General features: G+C 35.5%; 1 long non-coding RNA gene across 1 annotated transcript; it reads left to right on the top strand.

The window, feature by feature from the left end:
* The first annotated feature begins 698 nt into the window (after positions 1-698).
* LOC108350149 (uncharacterized) lies at positions 699-16,043 on the top strand. The gene is made up of 3 exons (XR_015678403.1): positions 699-738; positions 12,143-12,259; positions 15,836-16,043. It is a non-coding gene; the product is annotated as an uncharacterized LOC108350149 (long non-coding RNA).
* Positions 16,044-23,294: the final 7,251 nt, after the last annotated feature.

The raw sequence follows: 23,294 nt of genomic DNA, 5'->3' as shown, positions 1-23,294 counted from the left end.
CTGAATGAAATCTTATGAATATGTGTTGTCGCTGTTAGCTTGGTGTTTTGTTGACTCCTAAGTGTGAGAATGTGTGTGTCTCTGACTCTTTTGCTTCCTTTTGAGACTCTTTTCCTCCTACTGGATTGTCACGTTCAGCTTCTCTGTGAGGACTTTTTTGTTGCTTTATTGTATTTTGTGTTATTGTGTTCGATTGCTGTCTTGTAGAGGCCTGTTCTTTTCTGAAGGGAGATGAAGGAGGGCTGGATCTGGAGGAGAGGGAAGATCAGGGGGAGCTAAAAAAAGTTGAGGATGGGTAAACTGTGTCTGGAATGTATTCCATGATAGTGGAATCTATTTTCAAAGAGAAAATGAAAGGAAGATAGGTAGACAGATAAATAGACAGAACCAAAGAAACAAAGAAAGACAGAAGCCAGCACAATCTTTCCAAACTCTCAGATTAAGGAGGTGATGTTTTTTGATACTGGAAATTATGGCTGTTATAGTTTCTGGAGTCCCACATTTTTCAAAGAGATAACATTAATATGTGAAGGAGAAGTTGGATGATGAGATGCATAGTAACCACTGCAAAGAGACAAAAATGTTTAATAAATTCTGGCCCCTTTCTTCAAAACCCATTAAAAGTATACTTATGGAAATTTTGTCATAAAGAATAGAACACTAGGCTTCAAGGTTAGAATGTTCAACAACTAGGAATTCCTTGTGACCTGACCAGCTAACACTGGGCCTAGATGACAGGTAGTCTTCACAGTAAAGTTGACTGGGCTTTGAAGTAACTAAGATGTTTATCACTAGGTATATCTGTAATGGTGTTTCTAGAGGGGATTAATTTAGCAAAGAAACTCCATCCTGAATGTGGAAGAACATATAGTATAAACTGAGCATAAGCATTCTCTACTCTCTGTTTCTTAGTCTCTTTACATGTCAATAGTCCCAAATGCATGTCCTTCCACCATGAAGTCTGCCATGCCTTTCTTGACATTATGGACTGTACCTTTCTAAACTGTCAGCCTTAAGGAATCATTCTTTCTTTTTTGTCAGGCATTTCCTTTCAGATATGAACAAAATAACTAGTATATGCTACACAAATGACAAGGGCAAATTAGAATTGCTACTAAAGAAAACCCTAAATCTACCTTCAAGCATCAATTGCTCTTTGATAACTTAAAAATAATGTATTTCGAGGCTACACAACTGCAGGATATATTATTAGGCTCCTAGTAGTTTTTCTGTAGGTAATGCAACTGACATGTCAATTATGGGTATATATGCCTAAGTTACTTTGAAGAAACTTATAACCTGTTTTTTCTAAAGCACATTATGCCCCCTCCCATGCCCTGTTATAAAAAGCTATCCCTTTGAACAATGTGAAACTGCAGGAACTATGACAGACATAACTTCTGGTACCAGAATGTGCTTATTCTTATGTAAAAACCATCACTTCTTTAACCGGAGGGTATTGAGAGAACAAGATAATGCTGGCCCTGTGGGTTTGTAACCCCATAGAAAGAACAACAATATCAACCAACCAGACTCCACAGAGCTCTCCAGGACTAAACTAAACCGACAACCAAAGAATACACATGGAGCAACCCATGGCTCCAGCTACATAGGTAGAAGAGGATTGCCTTGTTGGGCATCAATGAGAGAAGAGGTCCTTGGTCCTGTGAAGGCTTGATGCCCCACTATAATAGAATGTCAGGGCGGGGAGGCAGGAGGGAGTGGGTAGATGGGTAGGAGAACACCCTCATAGAAGCAGGGGAAAGGGGGATGAGACAGGAAGTTTCCAGAGGAGAAACAGGGAAAGGGGATAACATTTGAAATGTAAATAAAAAAAAATCCAGGGGCTGGGGATTTAGCTCAGTGGTAGAGCGCTTACCTAGGAAGCGCAAGGCCCTGGGTTCGGTCCCCAGCTCCGAAAAAAAAAAAAAAAAAAAAAAGAACCAAAAAAAAAAAATCCAAAAAAAAGAAAAGTCTTCATTTTGATAGGTAATTAAAACAGGATAAAATGCTGTGGTTTCATTGTGTCTGATCTCTTTGCTCTCTTAATCTTTGAGCTAGATGCTATTCAGCTCCATATAGACATGTTGATTTAACCTTTTGCCCAAGGCTATACTCCATAATTAATATATCATATTGCACTCTGGAGTTTCTGCTCCATAGTTAATTTTGTCTTGTTAGCAGAAGCATCTACAACCCTTAATCTTATTACAAGGCTCGGACAATCCACAAAGCTAGGATGTTTATATAAGATGATAAGTCCCTGGGTTAAATCAGCTGTGCATTAGTCTGCAAAACCAAAACCAATCTGAGTGTTTGTGCACAACAAGCATCTTTGAAAACTTCCCATTGGCCAGTGGAGAGTACCAAATTTTATTCCACATCAGGAATTCAATATGTTTACTCCTCTTCTCTATTAGGAATCAGCAAAGTAATTCTTCCTGTCATTTGTTGCCTTTAACTCAAGTGGAAATGGTCACCTTTTCACATGCCAGAATCGGCTATAAGCACTGTGCAAATGCAATGATTCTGCCCCATGTTTGGTCTAGTAATCAGAAATCTAGGGGATGAGTGCTGTAGTGAAAATTTGTGTGCAATGCACTTGGATCTACTGTGTTTAACATGACTGCAGAGCTAAAAGGTCAGATAGATTTCATGTGAGACCAGAAACAGAAATAAACTATCCAGCAGTAATAAAGTCAGTACATTATGCCACTGTCTGTCTTGGTTTTGCTTTGCAAATCTTCTTAACATTTCCTTCTATAAATGAATATGAAGCTCAATTCTAGAAGGAAGATATGATTGACTTGATTTAAATAAGTTAGGAGGAAGAGAACTGAACTATGGGTGACAAGTTGGGCCAGAAGGTTCTCATACTTATGTGTGGTGTGCCATTTCCAAGACTATGACTTATGGCTCAAACAGTTACTACCCATATATTTGGACAGTGAATATCATGGCTCATGAGATGCTAAACCATGACTATTATGGGTTTATAGTCCTGTTTTTTTATTAAGTTTTTGCTCAGAATCTTATTCCTATTTTCATTTCCATACGTCTAGACATAGGAAAAATGTTGAGTTTAGTAAGAATGTTAAATTTCTGATAGAATAAGGTACGCGTTCACTTTCATATAGGTATTTTATTGGCTGTTCAAGGTATTAACTTCACTTCCTTATAATTTCTTAGATTTGAGAAAGCAACTCAATGAATATGTATTAATATCATATTGAGCATTTTGTTTAAACATCTTTAGCCTTTACTATCAGAATATACACATAATATTTGGTTAAGGAAGCTTCTTTGCTTGCCAAACTAGAAGCTCTCCAGAAAATTTATTTAATTAATAATTATATTTACTAGTGTCTAAGTATAATCACATATTGGTTTTGTTATTTTTAATCTTCTTTAGCATTTTATTATTAATAAACAGGGTTAACTCCAAGACTAGATTTTAATTTTTTATTTACTTCACAGCCAATCATGTTGAGTTATCTAATGTGGAATAATGAGGGACCTCAGATCACAAAGACTTCAGGGTCACCAATAAGCACATAACACATATTTTTAAAGAATTGTTTATTTTTTCTTTATGTGTATGAGTTTTTTTGCCTGCATGTGCCTGTGCTTCACATGTATGCAATGCTATCAAAAGTCAGAAGAAGGTGTCAGATTTTCTGGGAACTGGAGCTACAGATGGTTGTTAACTCTCATATGGATACTAGGAGCAGAATCCAGGTCCTCTGCAACAGCAAGTACTCTCAGTCACTGAGCCATCTCTCCATCCCCTTACTAAAATTTCAAGAACCTAACAGCAACTACTTTAGAACTTGTGGTGCGGTATTGTTAGTCACATATTTTCCTTCTTCCCACATTGCCCTCCTCTGATGCTTCTTTTTTTCTTTGTCCTTTGTATTCCACTCTTAATTCATAGTCTAGACAAAACCAAACTTAAGATGCACTGGACCCTCAGCTATTGCTTCAAGTCATGATTATACTCAAAAAAGAAATTTGAAAAAAATTTAAATACTACTTCTTTAAACTGTATAGCAAATTTTCAATAACCATCGTACAATTTAGAAAAAAAATAAGGTATTCAGAGTCAAAGAATTTAGCAAAGACAATATAAAAATAATTCTACAATCAATAAAAAGGTACTTATAGATATCAGTCACATTGCATACTAACCATATGTGTTGTTGCTCAATTCTTCATAGCACATGGGTGACTTTATAAGGTAATCAAACATGTATAAAGGGTAACATTACAAACCTAACATTTGCTGTGAGGGACAAGGTTCAGGGTCATGTTTATGTGGCTGTGTGCCCTCTGTGTGACGTATCATGTGGTGAGCTTTTGGGGCCTTTCCTAGAAATTTGGCAAGCACTTGTCACTGGGCTTGGACAAGGAGGAAGGCTCAGATAAGAATATTCACATTTGGGCTAATAGAAAGCTCAAGGTAAACTCAGCCTAGGGATGTGTGTGTACCTTTTATCTTGGTCATTCTGATAAGGCCCTAGAAACAGTGACCAGGGGGCTTTGTTCATTGCCTTGTTCGATTACTTTGTCTTTGATCTAAGAACTGACCCTATTTTTAGGATGTACCTAGGATGATATAAAAGTAGACTGGAGGAAAAATAAACGCTTCAGCCTTAGCACTGGCTAGAGTCATGTTATCATGTTGTCTTTTTCTTTTCAATCCTCACTCCCTTCCTTGAGACTCTGTTGACTGACTGAGCTGGCTTGGTCAGCATCACACGATAATCTTCTATATATTGGATTGGGGCAACTATACCTCAGCACACAGCTTATAGCTTAAAAACAACTAAAAACTAAACTCTGATAAAATCCGATGAAATTCCTAAAGTGAGAAGAGAGTTTGGCAGGTGTTTATTAAAGTCAGAGAATGCAAATAAATTTGAATTGCTTAAAATAACAATAGCTATAATACATTATTTTCATCATTATCCTTTTGAGCTACATATAATTTGAAACTTTCCAAAGATCTTATCCCACTATACTAAAAAAACAGACTTCCAAAAATCTCGTTCCATGTCTTCATGACAATACACTCAAACTCAGAATGTACCCACAAAATATGCAGTGCAAATGTAAAACTTGTTGATACCCCTCCCACCATGTTTTGCTTTTCAAAGCAGCTATACATAAAACAAGAACTTGGAAAGCACCTGTTAGATTGAGCTGAATACCATTAGGTTGTCATATAATCCTAGCTCATGGCAGTTGTTAGTTTGCCATATCATTATTTCCCTTCGCTCTAATGAATATCCAGCTGGTCTAACTTTTCTCAGGTAACATTTCAATTATCAAGGCTATTATTTCAAAATATGCATCTATACTGTTTAAATTTATTTGATTACAATGTTCCTAGTTTATTTTTCAGCTGCCACTAAACCTTTTAAACTTAGCTGTCTCCGAATGTTTTGTTTAAAAATATTTTTAATATTATAGACATTCACTAACTTATGACTCAATCATTAAAAGAAAGGCATAATAGAAGAGCAATGTCGCCCTCTATTTTTCTGCCAGAGGACAGCTCCAGCAGACCAGGGTTCTAAAGAGGAAATGTGGAGTCAGAGATAATAAGATACAAAGTGTATTATGGTTGAAGCACGCTCCAATTTTTTCCCCATTCTCTCTGATTTTATTTTTTCTTTCATCTTTTATATACTACTCAGAACAAAAAACCTTTATGTAGAAAGAAATCATCTCATAATCACAAGTTACATATTTCATAAAACAAATGTCCTCAGAAGCCCATATATGATTAAACATTCTCTCCCCTATTTTCCCCATAATTATGTCTTTACCCCAAAGCAATAAATTTTATTATTGATTAACAAAATTTATCTAAGCAAAGTATATTTCAGCCAGTCTTCTTGTACTAGCTGACAACAGTATTTCCTTACAGTGTGGCAGACTTCTGTTTTTGTTTTACAAGGCTTTGCTCAGCTAACTGTTAGCCAACTACTTCTAGTTAACTAAGTCTATTTTCCTATTCTTTCACTCACAATAGGGTTATTTAATTTCCTTTCACAACTCTGTGTTCTCAAGGTACCACCAGAGCCTTGTAATTAGATCTGTAGTCAACATATCTAAGAAACCAACCATAGTTACAGGAACTTGATTGCTTTCTTTAATAAAAAGTCTTTCTCTGACAGGCCAGATTCATGGGCTTACAATGCCTGAAACTTCCCCATTCTTATTTCCTATTTCTAGTAAGTCTCACAACCATCTGGAAAAGGTATTTTTTTAGTCTTATTGCTATCTTTTCTATATCCCTCATTAGAAACACTAGCCACTTGTGTCTTTAAACTGTTCTCAGAAAGTTCAGCTGAATCATTAATCTGTCTAAATGACATTGCCCTGGGAAAATCATCACTCTTATTTTGTACTATAAGCAAATTGCCCAGAGAGGAGTGGGAATTACAGCTATAAATAAATGTTCGGGGTTGTTACATCCCATTTTGCCCATTTTGCTCCAAAGAAAATGACACAGGAACATTGTAATTTGTTAATAAGCTCTTGGCACTATGCTGGGCAGGTTCTGAGCCATACTAATCCGTCAACAACGTTAAAAGTCCACATGAATTCCCCATTACTTGCCAAATTAACATTCCTGGGCAGCTTCTGTTATAGTTGTCTGTCCTCAGGGTGACCTTCTCTTGGCCATGTGATCCTGGTCTATTCCACCAAATGGCAACCTCCTTGTCCTCTTCTTCCTCCTTCTAGTGCTCCCTATCTGAGACCCTCTACTTGCTCTTAAGTCCTACCTTTCTTTCTCTCCTTCCCAGTAACAGGCTCTAGACTTTTTATTAATGAATCAGAGATTATTAAAAATCATTCTTTACAGCACATTGGTCAATAAAATGCCCATGTCCAGACTGAAACCTGATCTTGGGCATTTCTCAGGGCATACTGTAATAGGAATACTGGCTTCTGATGGAAAATTACCTTAGCTGTTCATGTTTTTGATATTTTGTGCTAGCATCTAGATATTTGGAGTTGTGTTTGAGGTTTTTGTTGGCATTGATATCTAGCCTCATTTTTGTTGGGTAAGTGTTCTATTCTTTGGTTACATGTTGTCTTAGTTTGCGTTTCATTGATTGAAGGGACAACATGACCAAGGTAACTCTTGCAAGGCAAACATTTAATTGGAACTGGATTACAGTTTCAGAGGTTCAGTCTATTATCATCACGTTTGGAAGCCTGGCAGCACACAGTCAGACTTGATGCTACATCTTGATCCAACAGCAGCCAGGAGGAGACTCTTCTGCAGGTAGTTGAGAGGATCTCTTCCACACTGGGTGGATGGGTGGAACTTGAGCACTAGGAGACCTCAAAGCCTGCCTACAAAGTGACTCCGATAAGACCACACCTATCCTAACAAGGTCATACCTCCAAATAGTGCCACTTTCCATGTGCCAAGCATTTTCAAACCACAACGTGTGTGTGTGTGTGTGTGTGTGTGTGTGTGTGTGTGTGAGAGAGAGAGAGAGAGAGAGAGAGAGAGATTGAGCTTGATCATGGCTGCTTGCATGAATATGGGTAGAGGGTATTAACAGAAGCATGGCATAGTTGCCACTGGCTCTTATATTCTTTCCACTTCCAATTCTGACATGTGCAAAGATTAATCTTTGTGCACTGTGTAAAATTATCACCTGTCAATAAAGAGCTGAATTGCCTATAGCATGGGGGGCAGGAATTCTGGGAAGAGACTCTGGGAAAGAATCAGGCATGGAAGATTCACCACCCAGACTCAGAGGAAGTCGGAGGTCTAAAACTGAGAAGTAACTATCCATGTGGCAGATATTGAATAGTATATATGAGTTAAATAAGTTACCAGCTAGTGGGAACAATACTAGCTTATGGCCTAGGCATTTTTAAAATAAATAATGAACCTCAGGGTCATCATTCAGAAATTTGGGCATAAGTGGAAAAGCCCACAGTTACAAAGTCTATCAAAAGAACTTACAGCCTGAGAAAAAGCTCTGGGTAGAAAAGCAGGGAACAAACACTTACTGGAGCAGTTCCCCAGCCCATCTGAATGTGGTTTCTTTTAAAGAGAGCAAACTGGATTCTTTATGCACCTCCTAGGCATTGCAGAGGGACTGAACACCCTGGGAAGGTGGGAATCTTCAAAAGACTACAATCTGGAACTTACAGCTACAATAAAAAAGTAGTTCCAGATAAGAAAAATCCACAAAGGCTTGAGAAATTAGAATAGCAACACAGAGATGAAATATTCTGAGTTAAGACTAAAAGTTATGTTTGATGCTACCTTGGAATAATAGCACACAGTAGCTTATATGTTTAAATTTGTAAATTAAAATTGAATTTGAAAAGTTTGAAAATTTATTAAATTTTGAAAATTTAAATTTGAAAATTTAAACTATGTACACGTGTTGATACATGTTCAGAATTAACATGAAGGAGAGTTGTATTTTGTCAAAGGCTTTTTCAGCATCTAACGAGATGATTTTTTTCTTTGAGTTTATGTTGGGAATTACATTAATGGATTTCCATATATTGAACTATCCCTGCATCTCCGTGATGAAGCCTACTTGATCCATGGTGGATGATGTTTTTGATGTATTCTCAGATTCAATTTGCAAGACTATTAATGGTTATTTTTGCATCAATATAATTTAAATTGTTCTGAAGTTGTCTTTCTTTGTTGGGGCTTCATGTAGTTTAGGTATCAGAGTAACTGAGGCTTCACAGAACGAACTAGGTAGTGTTCCTTTTGTTTCTATTTTTGTGGAATAGTTTGAGGACTATTGGTATTAGGCCTTCTTTGAATGTTTGATAGAATTCTGCATTGAAATCATCTGGTCCTGAGCTTTTTCTGATTGGGAGACTTTTAATGACTACTTCCATTTTCCTTGGGGTTATGGGACTGTTTAGAGAGTTTACCTGATCTTGATTTAACTTTGGTATATGGTATCTGTCTAGAAAATCATCCATTTCATCTAGATTTAGGCTCTTGTAGTAAGATTTGATGATTTTGGAATCTCCTCAGTTTTTGCTATGTCTCCTTTTCATTTTTAATTTTGTTAATTTTGATACTGCATCTGGGTCCTTTAGTTAGTTTGGCTAAGGATTTATCTAACTTCTTGATTTTCTCAAAGAACCAGCCCTTGATTTTGTTGATTCTTTGTATAGTTCTCTTTGTTTATAATTGGTTGATTCTACCCAGAGTTTGATTATTTCCTGCCTTCTACACCTCTTGCATGTGTTTGCTTCTTTTTGTTCTAGAGCTTTCATGTGTGTGGTTAAGTTGCTAGTGCAGGATATCTCCAATTTTTACCAGGTCACTTAGTGATATGAATTTTCTCATAGTACTGCTTTCATTGTCTTCCTTAAATTTGGGTATGCTGTGCCTTAATTTTCATTAAATTCTAAAACATCTTTAATTTCTTTCTTTATTTCTTACCTTGCCAACTTATCATTTAATAGACTGTTACTCAGTTTTCATGAATATGTGGAGTTTCTGTTGTTTTTATTACTATTGAAGACTATCCTTAGTCTGTGGTCATTGGACAGAATGCATGAGATTATTTCAATCTTCTTGTATCTGTTAAGGCTTGTTTTCTATGAGAGTATATGGTTAGTTTTGGAGAAAGCATGAGAAGAAGGTATAGCTTTTTGTTTTGGGGTAAAATATTCTGTAAATATCTGTTAAATCCAGGTTCATTACTTCTGTAAGTTGACCTGTCAATTGGTGAGAGTGGGATGTTGAAGTCTCCCACTATTAATGTGTGAGGTTTAATGTATGTTTTGGGCTTTAGTAAAATTTCTTTCATGAATGTGAGTACCCTTGCATTTGGGGCATAGATGTTCAGAAGTGAGATTTCATCTTGGTGTATTTTTCCTTTGATGAGTATTCTCCCCTATCTCTATGGTTTTAAGTCTATTTTATTGGATATTAAAATGGCAACTACTACTTGTTTCTTGGGACCACTTGCTTAGAAAAAAATCCCCAGCCCTTTACTCCGAGGTACTGTCTGTCTTTGTTACTGAGGTATGTTTTTTTGAATGCAGCAAAATGGTATATCTTGCTCCCCCCCCAGTCAGTTATCTTATGTCTTTTTATTGTGAAATTGATTTTATTGACATTGACATATCTTAAAGGCCAATGATTGTTGGTTCCTGTTATTTTCGTTGTTGGAGGTTGTTTTATGTTTATGTGATTCTCTTCTTTTAAGTTTGTTGTGAGATGATTAACTTCTTGTGTTTTACTGGGTGTAGTTATCCTCCTTATGTTGTCGTTTTCCTTCTAGAATCCTCTATAGGGTCAGATTAGTAGAAAGATATTTAAATTTGGATTTGTCATGGAATATCTTCACTTATCCATGATGACTGACACTTTTTCTGGCTATAGTAGTCTGGGCTGACATTTGTATTCTGTTAGTGTATGCATGGCATCTCTCCATGATCTTGTGGCTTTTAGAATCTCTGTTGAGAAATCTGGTGTAAGTCTGATAGGTCTGTCTTTATGTGTTATTTGGCCTCTTTTCCTTGAATCTTTTAATATTCTTTCTTTGTTCTATGCATTTAGTGTTTTGATTATTATGTGATAGCAGAATTTTCTTTTTGGGTCCAAACTATTTGGGATTCTATAGGCTTCTTGTATGTTTATGGGCATTTCTTTCTTTAGCTTATGGAAGTTTTCTCCTATAATTTTATTCAAGATATTTCCTGGACCTTCGAACTGAGAATTTTTACCCTCTTTTATTCCTATTATTCCTAGGTTTGACTTTTTCACTGTGTTCTGAATTTCCTGGATGTACTGGGTTAAGAGCTTTTTGATCTTTGTATTTTCTTTGATGGCTGTTGTACTACGCTATATTCTACACCTGAGATTCTCTTTATCTTTAGTATTCTGTTGGTGATGCTTGCATCTGTAGCTCCTGATCTCTTTCCTAGATTTTCCATTTCCAGGATTGCTTCCATTTTTTATTTCTTTCATTGTTTCTATTTCCATTTTTAGGTCTTTGACCATTTTGTTCGATTCTTTTACCTGTTTGATTCTGTTTTCCTATATTTCTTTAAGTGATTTATTTCTTTCCTCTTTTAAAGGATTCTACCTGTTTGCCTGTGTTTCCTGTATTTCTTTAACAGAATTCTTTATATACTTCTTAAAGGCCTCGGGAGAAATCTTCATTAGATGAAGATTTGTTAGGGTATTCAGGGCTCGTTGTGGTGGGAGAAATGGGTTCTAATGGTGCCAAAATAAATTGGCTTCTGTTGCTTATGTTCTTGCACTTGTCTTTCACCATCTGGTTATCTGGTGATACCTGGTCTGGATGTTTTTGACTGGAGCCTGTCCTTCTTTAGAGGCAGGTAGAGCTCTGTGACATGGGTTACAATAGTCCTCCTGGTAGGCAGGCAGTGCTGTCTCTTGTTATCAGGAGCCTTCTTTGTCCTTGGTTATATAAGACTTCCTGGGAGACAGGCAGACTGTGTCCCTGGTTATGGCAGACCTCCTGGGAGATAGACAAGCTGTAAGGTGTGGGAGAGGGACAGAATTGCAGGCTGGAAGATGTGACTTTAGAAGAGGGGATAGGTTCTGCATCTGCTGAGCTCCATGTGGGTTTCAGTAGGGGCAGGTATTGGGGTGAAGGTCTCACTTGAGACACCTGGGAGATAGGCAGACACGCCCAATCTGCCCCAGGGATAGTTGCAGAATGGAAGATAGGTCTTTGGCTGATCAATTGTTTATTTACTAAAGGTGATGATTATCTTGTAAATGCCTTTGAAGATGGAAGCTGATTTTATTCCAGCATATATGTTCATTAGAATAAAGCTATATTTTAAAAAATGTTATAGATATATCTTACAATCCTCAGGTGAAACAATTATAAAAACATCTAATTGTTCTTTGAAGGAGGTGCCCATAGAGCAGAACTGGGATATGGAATCCCCCAGAGATAGATTAAATAATGCTTTATTGTTGTAAAAATTTTAAATGTCAATGAGACAGATAACACAGCTGCTGAAATATACTGAATTTTAGAAAGGACTGATGAATTAGATTAGCCTATATATGCGATAACCTCAGAATCAAAGGCAAGAAATGTGTTGTGTTCAGGAAGAGGTTTTGTCTTTGTTAAAACAGGAGGAGAAAAACTATGGATTCCATGAAAGTTAATAAAGATTAGACTTGACCAGAAGAGACCTTCTGAAAATCTTGGCTGCAGACTGAAGGAAGAAACCAAGAAGAACAACAAAACAGGTAAATATATGTTGATTCCCTCAGAGGGGAACAGCTCTGAAATGAGCTGAGACATAAATGCCTACAGTCAGGACTTCAGCTATACCTAACCAAAAAATCTTGTTGGCTATAGAGTCCTCAGGGTTTATCATACCATTCTTTCATATGATATGGATGGAAATTTATATTACAGTTTAGATACATGGTCCAAACATATTTGTGCATTTTGATGCCTTTCTCTTGCTCAACCAAAGACCATCTTTTACTGATTTGTGCACATTGCACAATCTGTTCATATGTTAATGCAAATATATATACCTTCAAAGCTTATATTGTCACAGATAAAAATAAACAGACACCAATGAAATTAAAGCAACCCCAACAACATTCACTCTGGAGAATGGTGAGAAGGATGCTAAGATGCTGAGACATATTTATTCCAGCATCCTTCTTGTTTCAACCTCATACTATCTCAATAGCTGTTTCATTAAAACTTGCTTCCAGGACAGCTTCAAAATGCTGACCCCACTTGTTCCAACATCTCAGACTGTTCCAGACAGTTGGTAATATAAGCTATGGTAGAAAGTGAATTAGGTACAAGACTTCGGACTCACCAAGAAAGGATAGATAGTAGAGTACTTTCTCTAAGTATCTAGTATGAAATAGGTATAACTTGTTATACATATTAATCTGTTTGAGTCATTCATCCAACATATATGTATATGAAATAAATTGGATATATGTGTATATATGCATATATTATATCATAGCTTTATACCATTATGATGGGCTAGTCAGGTAATATCCTCCTCAGGTCTCTGATAGGGTTGAAGATAAGATAGTTATGGCCTCACAATTAAGCTTAAGGCAGTCAAATACATATGGACTGGAATTATATATGTAAATATATTTCTTAGTTTTTATATTGGTTCTTGTTGTACATAGTTTGTTTATATTAGGGAAAAAGTTATTTTTTTGGACTAAAAGAGGAGGTATGGATACTGTCTTGTGCAATGTGTAAAAGCACCATGTGTCAATAAAGGGCTGAATGGCTTATAGCAGCAGGAGAGGAGAGAATAGGCAAGAATTTCTGGAAGAGATAGGAACTCTGGGAAAGAGTCAGGCATGGAAAACAAGCTAGGGGAAACAAACTTAGCATGTGGCCTGGCATTTTTAAGTAAATAATAACCCTCTAATTCATTGTTCAAGGAACTGGGGTGTAGGTAGAAAAGGTATGTTCCAAAAAATTTGGATGGGTGACATAGATATCAAATTAGGTCAAGCATTCTACTGTAATTTATTATCATGAGATTGACAAATATTATTTTATGAACTAACATCTTCCTACTGAACAGACCAAGGCTGAATTCATAATATCAATATAAACATAAATGTTTAGAAGGCAGTTTGACAATATGTCCTTTTGTAAAAACAACAGTAGTTGGTTCCTTTCTAAGATTTATGACCTTCCCTGCCATCGCTTTTGACTAGGGTTACAGTACCAGGAATGAATTCTCTCCTGGTGTGGGGACTCAAATCTAAGTTGTTAAATATCTTTGTAACACTCTTGTCACTATATCACTAGTGCGTACACACTTTTCCTGGTAGGTTGGTATAGTAATTTTCAGGGCCCAAGGCTGGGTAAGACCAGTGATGACTTTTCTCCTCTAGCAGCCTCCTTCCTGCATTATGAAAGCTAGTCTGAGGGAGGATGCTTCTATATAAATACCAGCTCAATTTCTCTATGCCTTGAAGCCCAAACTATCATCTAGTTCTGGTGAGGACCTAGAAGCTGCATTGGCTTTTTTTGTATGTATGTGTGTGTGGAAAATTTTTGTGTTCTGTTGAGTTATTTTGGTCTTATAAATTTAAAAACTTTTAATATTAGCAGTATTTTAGTATGATTGGCCCACCATAATGATATAAGTATATGCAGTACAATACAAAACTTTAATGTATAATACTTTTAATATATATCCAAAACAATTGATTTGCATATATATAGATGTTAGATGATTGACTCAAACAGAATAATGTATCTATAACCAGTTATACCTACTTTATGGTAATATATATAAAATTATACATATATATATAAAATTAACCTGTTTAGTTATTTTGATGTACATAATAGATTATTTGACTATAGTTATTCTTTTGCAATAAATTGCAAATCATATTCTTATGCCTGATTGAAACTTATCATTTTATCAGTAGCTACACAGTCCTCTTCTTCCACTCTAGAAACTATAATTCTATATTATTTATCTGACTTCAAACATTAAATTCCACATATAAGTGAGACAATTTTGTATGTATGGTTTATCTTGCATAGTATAATATCTTGCAATTGGTTCATATGATATAAGACTGAAAAATTTCCTATTTAAAGATAAAATTCTATAGAATGCATATATAATACTTTTTCCAGAAATTTATTCATTTATTCACTTTGTATCCTGATTGTTGCCCCCCTCCTTCTAGACACCCCTCACATGGTACTCTCACTCCCATTCTGCCCTCCCCTTCTCCTCTGAGAATTTGGAGCCCCCTTCTCAGATGCCAACTCATCCTGGCACATCAAGTCACTGCAGGACTAGGCATATCCTATCCCACTGAGGCCAGAAAAATGTTAGCTTAACAAAAATGATACCAATGAACATGCCAAGTTGCATGCTAAGCACATGAGGCCTTAACCCAATGCAAAAATCTATAGGCAACTGAGGAAAGCTGGGAGTAAGAGAGGTGGTTTTCCTCAGGGAAGAGCAAGCCAATTAGTCGTCTAGTGCTAAGTGGTCAGCCCTGAGAAGACATACAGGTAGCATTATAATGACTAAACAGGTTATATTCAGGAATAAATAGGTATATAAATATATGCATATGATAATAATTAGTGAAAAATAGACCACAAATTTGAAGGAGAGTGGGAAGAGAGCTATGAGAGGTTTAGAGAGAAGAAAGGGAAGGGAAAATGTTTTTGTTAGATAATAATCTCAAAAATATAATCCTACACATTGTTTGATAAATACCACAATGAGACTATTACTTTCAATTCTAATGCAAATAAAGTTAAAAATTTAAAATTATGAAAATTAATTGACAGATGAAGTTAGTTCTAGCAACAGTGAAATGTGTTTGGATAACTACCAACATTATGTCAGATTACATCACGATATTACTAAGACACAAGTTCTTGAGACTTTTTGCCATGCCTGTACTATGTCTAGTCATAGTGTTTCCTTCATGTTATGATCCATGTTCTTATAGTGAGGCATGTGGTAAAGAAGGCATCAAGTGAAAGCCTTACCTATGGTGCTATGTAGTTAGTACTTTGTCCTAAAGCCAGTGCTGATCATTCTTATTTGAGAACATAAAATTGGACGGGAGAAACAACTAGCGTGATTTACAGATTTATAAGTGAACATTTGTATCTTGTTTCAATAAGCGTACCAAGATACATACTTGTTAGTCATGCAGTTCTGGAAAAATAAAAGTTCAGTTAATGGAAAATATTACTAATCACTTTTATGTAAAAATCACTATTACTTGCATCATTTTAAAATAATTTCTGTTATTACATATTTTCTCCTCTGGCAGGGATGTTCTTGCGACATTGAACCTATTCACGCAGAACTCAACGTGATAAATATCAAGCCACACAGTTCACATTTACTGATGAAAGATTATATACAGTCAATCAGAAGACCTTCTCTGACCTTGAATTCTAAAATAAATGTGTCATCAAAGATAAAGTATATTAAATAGCAAAATAGAAAATGAAATTAAGGAAAACTTTGAAAGCAAATGTGTTCTATGTATTATTCCTTACAATGTTCTTTAGCCAGGAAAATGAGAAAATACAGGTCCACAACAAAAATTGTTAGTGATTGCTGACTGGAATGGATCAAATGAAATTAGTGGATCTAGTACTTCAGGAATGCACCTTTGAGTTTTTATACATAGATAGAATGACAAAAGTACTTTATGACGAGAAACTATCATTTTCTTTAGAACCTTCTTGGATAATAGCTTTAAAGTTAGATTTTTGCAAAACAAGGTGGTAAAAGATAATCAGCAGAGTAAATATCTCCATAAGTTGTATAAAATATTTATAGTCCCTATTATAAACAGAAGTAGGGTGGTTAGGTTAGATGAATAACCCAACGAACACAGAGGAAAATCACATAAAAGAATTGAGAGGAAGGACTGAAGACTGAAGGAGTTGACTGGGACTGCAACCCCATAGAAATAACAACAATAGCAGCTAACTGAACATTCCCAGAGCTGCCAGAGTCTAAACTATCAAGCAAACAGTATACACAGATGGGTCCATGGTTCCAGAGGAGGACCTTGGTTCTGTGGAGGCTTGATGCCCTAGTTTAGGGGGATGCTAGAGTGGTGAGGTGGGAATGGGTGGGTGGGTGAGGGAGCATGCTCATAGAGGCAAAGGGGAGGGGGGATGGGATGAGCGATTTGCAGAAGAGAGACTGGGAAGGGGGACAACTTTTGAAATGTAAATAAAGAAAACAACCAATAACAAAAATCTTGAAAAAACTTTAACCACCTTAGGTATTCCTGTTGTTCTCAAATGCAAAAAAAGAAAAAATGGTTTCTGATAAAAAGTGGCAGAGAGATTTCTTTTCCTACGGAAGTAAATGGAGAGGTAGATTTGAAAGTTATATGCTGTTGTCTGAGGAAGAAGGGACTTGGAACTTGGTGAGAAAAGGAATGCAAGTTTTATGCATTAGCAGAACAAGAAAATGGGCATTCCCTAGTGCTCCTGGAAGGATGATAGTCCCAAAGTCTTTGGCCAGGGCTCAGTGAAGTGCCTTCAGACCTCTGTCCTCTAGAGAATAAATGCTTGGAGTTTTCAGGCACAGAATTAGTAGGAATTCATCACACGAGCCATAGCACATGACACAGGATGAGAGAGGGAGGGAGGGAGGGAGGGAGGGAGAGAGAGAGAGAGAGAGAGAGAGAGAGAGAGAGAGAGAGAGAGAGAATCCTAATTACAATGTTTTACTTCAGCAGAATAGTAAAAGGTTGAAAAATATATGTTAAATATTCTTACGTGTTCTCTCTCCCCTTTGTTGGGTATTTCAGCTAATGTCATCCTTGTTGAGTCCTGGGAGCCTCCTGCTCTCCTGGTATCTGATACTTTTTGAGCCTGTAGAGACCATATCCAGAGGTTAGGCACAGCCTCCGGTTGAGAGATGGGGCCACTCACCCATCTCAAAAATTTTAAGCCAGAACTGCTCCTGTCTAAATGAAATACAGGGACAAAGAGTGGAGCAGAAACTGAAGGAAAGGCCATCCAGAAACTGCCCCACTTGGGGATCCATCCCATATGCAGACACCATACCCAGACACTATTGCTGATGCCAAGAAGTGCTTGCTGACTAGAGCCTGATATAGTTGTCTCCCGAGAGGCTTTGCAAAAGCTTGACCAATACAGAAGCAGTTGCTTGCAGCCAATAATCGGACTGAGCACTGGGACCAATAGAGGAGTTACCGGAAGGACTGAAGGAACTGAAAGGGTTTGCAACCCCATAAGAAGAACAACAATATCAACCAACCAGAAACCCTAGAGCTCCCAAGGACTAAACTACCAAAGAATACACATGGAGGGACCCATGGCTCCAGCCACATATGTAGTAGAGGATGACATTGTTTAGCCTCAATGGGAGGGGAGGCCCATGGTCCTGTGAAAATTTGATGCCCCAGCTTAGGGGAATACTAGGGTGGTAAGGCAAGGGTGGATAGGTTGGTGGGGGAGCACCCTCATAGAAGCAGGGGAGAGTTAGAATGAGATAGGGAGTTTGAGGAGGGGAAACCGGGAAGGGGAATAGCATTTGAAATACATTACATTGAAATAGTTAAAATAACCAATAAAAAAGGAAATATTCTCCAAAATAAAAGATCTGAATTAATACATTAAAAAGTCACACCAAGTATTCGAATTAAGTATTAAAAATGCCCATATATATACAGCCACCAAACCTAGAAAATATTGACGAAGCCAAGAAGTGCATGCTGACAGGAGCCTGATATAGTCGTCTCCTGAGAGGCTCAGCCAGACAGAGCGTGATAAATACAGAGGCGAATGCTAGCAGCAAATCATTGAATTGAGAACACTGTCCCCATTGAAGGAGTTAGAGAAAGGACTGAAGGAACTCAAGGGGCTTGCAACCCCATAAGAACAACAATACCAACCAACCAGAGCTCCCAGGTACTAAACCCCTACACATGGACAGACCCATGGCTCCAGCTGCATATGTAGCAGAGGATGGCCTTGTTGGGCACCAATGGGAGGAGAAGCCCTTGGTCCTGCCAAGGCTAGACTTCCCAGTGTAGGGAAATGCCAGGGCAGAGGCAGGAAGGGGGGTGGTTGGGGAGGGGGAACACCCTATAGAAGAAGGGGGATGGGGCTGGAATAGGGGACATATGGACGGGAAACCAGGAAAGGGAATAACATTTGAAATGTAACTAAAAATATCCAATAAAAATAATAAATTAAATAAAAAAGAATCCGGATTCTAACAATCTTGGCAATTTTAATTGGCATGCTTAACCTCCTAATATTAAATGAAAATGTCATACATTTCTCTTTACCTAGTATCTGATAATTATTTCTCAACTTTAGTAAGCTGTCTTTGTTTACATGCCTTCAACTTCCTTCTCTTCTCTCACTATTTTAACCATTGTTTCAAATACTTTATTGAAACAGAGTGGGGACAGCAGATAGCCATGTCTAGTTTCCTGAATTGGTGACATTTCTTAAATGTTTTTCTTTTTTTTTTTAGTATAATATTTGCTGAGGGTTTGTCATACATAGCTTTTATTGTGTTGAGATGTGTTCTTTTCAGCCCTATACTCCCTGGGGCTTTTTCATGAAGCAGTTTGGGTTTTGTCAAAGGTCTTTTTTGTGTCTATTGAAATAGTCATGTGATTTTTATCTTCAAGTCAATTTATATGACCTATTACATTTATTGACATATATGTTGAATCACTGGGATAAAGCCAACTTCATTGAGATGGATGGTCTTTTTTGTAATATGCCTATATCAGTTTTCAAGAGTTTCATTGAAGATCCTTTTACATCTATGTTCATAAGAAATATTGGCCTGCACTTTTCTTTTGTTGTGTCTCAGTTGTCTTTGAAATTTTGTTTCTATTTTCTTATACTAATTTAAGAAGTACTGGCTATACATCTTTTTATAAATTCAATTTAGAATTCTGTTGTGAGTCCATGTGGGCCTGGGATTTTTTAGTTGGAAGCCTTTTTATCATCGTTTAACCTTAGTCATTTAAATGAATCTAGATATTCTCCCTCTCCCCTTTTTATATTTTCTAACTCAATAGAGTACAGTTTTTAAAAAATTGGTATTTACTTATAGTACCCTGAAAAAATTTTTGTGTCTATTATAATGTTTTCCTGTCATCTTTGAGTAACCCTCTTTTTCCTTTTGGTTAATTGGCTTAGAGTCCATCTATATTGTTTATCTTCTCAAATAATCAGTTGTTAATTATTTTCTTTGTTACTATTTTACCAATTTCTGCTTTGATTTTATTATTTCTCTTATCTACTGGACTTGGGTTTGGTTTATTTTTTTTCCAAATTCTTGAGTTGCATCAATGATTTTACTCATTCTGGCTTTTTAATGTAGGCTCTTATAGTCATATTTTAATCTCTTAGAATTCTTTTAAAAGTGTCCCAGAGCTATGGTTTTGCTGTCTTCATTTTAGCTTAGTACCATAAATTAATAAAATTTTTTTCTTAATTTTTTTCACTCATTCACCATTCTGTATGCTGTTTAGTCTCCATGAGTTTGTGTATTATTAGAGATTAATTTGCTACTGAAATTATATTGAAGTCGGATAGTATATGTAGAGTTTTCTCAATTTTTCTGAATTTATTATTATTTGTTTTGTGTCCAGTATGTGGTGCATTTTATTAAATTTTCTATGGGCTGATGCATGCATTTTATATTCTTTAGTGCTTAGAATGAAATATTCTGTTGAAATTTAGTAAGTCAAAATCTGATGTATGATGTTCTTTAATTCTGATTTTTCCTCTATATTTGTCCAGATGATCTATCAGAGGACTGTTAGAATCAATTGAGATAAGCCCCATGGAAATATTAAAATTATATATAATTGTATATAATTGAATATATAAATTATTATATAATATGAATTATAGTAAATAATAATCATATATTTTAGAAAACAAAACTGCTAAAAATAGAGTATATTGATTGTGTAAGACAGTTGGTTCCACTATGACACTTTCGCACATCTGCTTAATTGTACTTCATTATATTCATTCCCAGGAGCTTGTATTCCCTTTCCAATTTCTCTTCACCTCATTCTTCCTCAGCAGGCTCTCTTCTCCATTCATGAACATCTTTTAAAATATTATATGTTATAATATTATATATTATAATAAATATCATTTATAAACTATTATTAAATTGATGAAACTGTAAACTGATACAGTCTTAGCTTTCACTTATATCTTTTAGAATTCTTTGCACATCTGCACATCTATATATCTAGATATCTATTTTTATCTGTCTATCTATCTATCTATCTATTATCTATCTATCTATCATCTATCTATCTATCTATCTATCTATCTATCTATTTTCTATTATCTATCTACCTATTATCTATATACCTAGCTAGCTATCAGGTAGCTATCATTATGCTACTAAATTAAGTTTATCAGCTTTCTGCCCTATTCTATTTTTTTCACTAGTATTATACAACCAGGCAAGCATCAGTACTTCACAATCTAACTTGAAGAAGCTAATCACAGTTTTCTTCATAAATGTTTTTCCTTTACAATTTAGTTTAGCTGCATTATTAAATGAATATATGAATTTTGTGCAAGTAATATATATTTATCTAGAGCATTACAGAATGAATTTAAATTTAATCTGTGACTTTAAAAGTTAACCTCTTTTGCCACATGATGGTGGTGTTGCTTCTTGTGTTAAGACACAAAAATAGATTTCAGATGCATATATATATATATGTATATATATATATATATTTCTCCAATGATACTTAACAAAGCATCCATTTCATAAAGAATAGAGGTCTATGCATTTTGTTATTTTTAACGAGCAGGAAACACTAGTGGCAGTGTTTCCTGAGAAATGCCACTTCTTCAGGAAAAAGACTATTGTTCAAGAGGAACATTTTTTCTCATCTCTGGTTAAGGGGTGTCATGTTTTAATATTTTTCTTTTAAATTACTGCACTTTTTAATTGGCTTGAATGTATAGTTTCATTCTGTCATTGTATATATTTATCTTTTAGGGAAAATTTAAATGATACTTATATTGGTTATATTCTATAGTAATATCCTAAAGCAAATTTAGGATCAGAGGGTGACTTGAGAGTTAACTGTTGTGATCCTCTGCTCTCACAGAGAAATTTCTGCTTTACTTTTTCAGCTCTTGTACCGTAGAACCCTTGCTTTTATGCACCAGCACATATGTTACCAAGTCATAAATTGATATTTCTTCATGTTAATGAAAGAGTTACTGAACTGATACAAAATTTGGGATTTCTAGTTACTTTGTTTTTTTAGAAGTACACCTTTCTTCTTTTTTTAACTTGGTTATATTAATCATTCAGAAGAATACACTAAATAAGGCACAGCTTTCAGCAAAAACCTTGTAACCCAGTAGGATTGTCTAAAAAGTGGACAGACAACATTAATTGAGTAAGCTGTATTGAAGAACATAAAATACATTAAGTAGGTCTCCTACATTTGTAAATCATATGCAGTAAATGTATTTTAGGCGAAATATTTTCTGCCTTTATAAAATCTTTTTTTCCTTAAAAGACACAAGATAAACTCTCCATTAAGATGAATGTGTCCTATCACATGTATATAAATGAGTTCTGATTAAGGACATGATAGTCTTCAGTGACATCCTTTAAACCGTTGAAATAGAAGGAAGTCATACTTGCCTAACCTTTCCTAAACTACTTTATGTTAAGCAAAAAAGTGACTTCAAACAGTACACTTGGAACTCAGGCACAATTTCTGTTGTACTTTAAAAAGCTTTCTTTTGTTCACCAGTTAATTTAGCTATGGCACTACTGCAAAGCTTCTCCTATACTAAATATCAGAATCTAATAAAAGGAAACCTTTTATAATGGAAAGTAGAATTCATGTAGCAACAGTAGAGATATTTCCACAATATATTATTTATGATATTAAGGTTACCTTCACACATTTCTTACTTAGGTTACAAGGTTATATTTTCTTTTTCATAAATGGGTTATCTTATATCTTCCAAAATGTTAAAGAAAACTTAATTGGCCATTATAGTAGCTTTAGTGAGCTACCAAGAATGTGTGCTTTAAAGCCCAATAATAGACATAGTCTTGAACTCATCAGATTTTATCAGTTACTTTGCTAGAAGAAACAAAATCCAATCCATTGTTTCTATTTCCCCACTTATCAATCCATCAAGATGGTATTTCCTAAGCCATTTTGTGAAAGGGGCTGTGTTAGATACTGGGATTCTAATAATGAATGACATTTCTATCTCCAGGGAGTTATAACCTGAAAGACCAACTTAGCAATGACCACGTGATAAATGTATTTATGCATACAATAAATAAAATTGTGTTGAACACAATGCTATAAAAGTGTCAGAGAAAGGGTGAATTCTTTCATTCATGTGGAGAGAAACTTACTCATACAGATTTGTCAAGCATGGATAGGAATTTTCTATATAGTTAGAATACATAGAAATATGAAATAATATGAACCTGATAAATTTGTTAGAGTTGTGCTTTGTCATTTGGAAAATTAGTTGACCAGAAAGCTCTAAATGGTCCCATCTTTTTTTCTATAATAGCAATTCACTGATTGTTTTAATATTATACTTTACATTTTTATAAGTTACATATGAGTATTGATTATTTATAAAATTATCTATATTAGTATGAAATATTGAATTCTTTGTAAAATTGTTGATTTGTAAACACTTTCTGTAATTCACAGTATCTATTTTTTGATTGTCCTGTTA

The sequence above is a fragment of the Rattus norvegicus genome, chromosome 2 (genome assembly GCF_021556685.1).
Source record: "Rattus norvegicus strain SHRSP/BbbUtx chromosome 2, alternate assembly SHRSP_T2T, whole genome shotgun sequence".
Lineage (NCBI taxonomy): Eukaryota > Metazoa > Chordata > Mammalia > Rodentia > Muridae > Rattus > Rattus norvegicus.
Note: the sequence above shows the minus strand (reverse complement) of the source record. Positions and strands in the feature narration are given on the sequence as shown.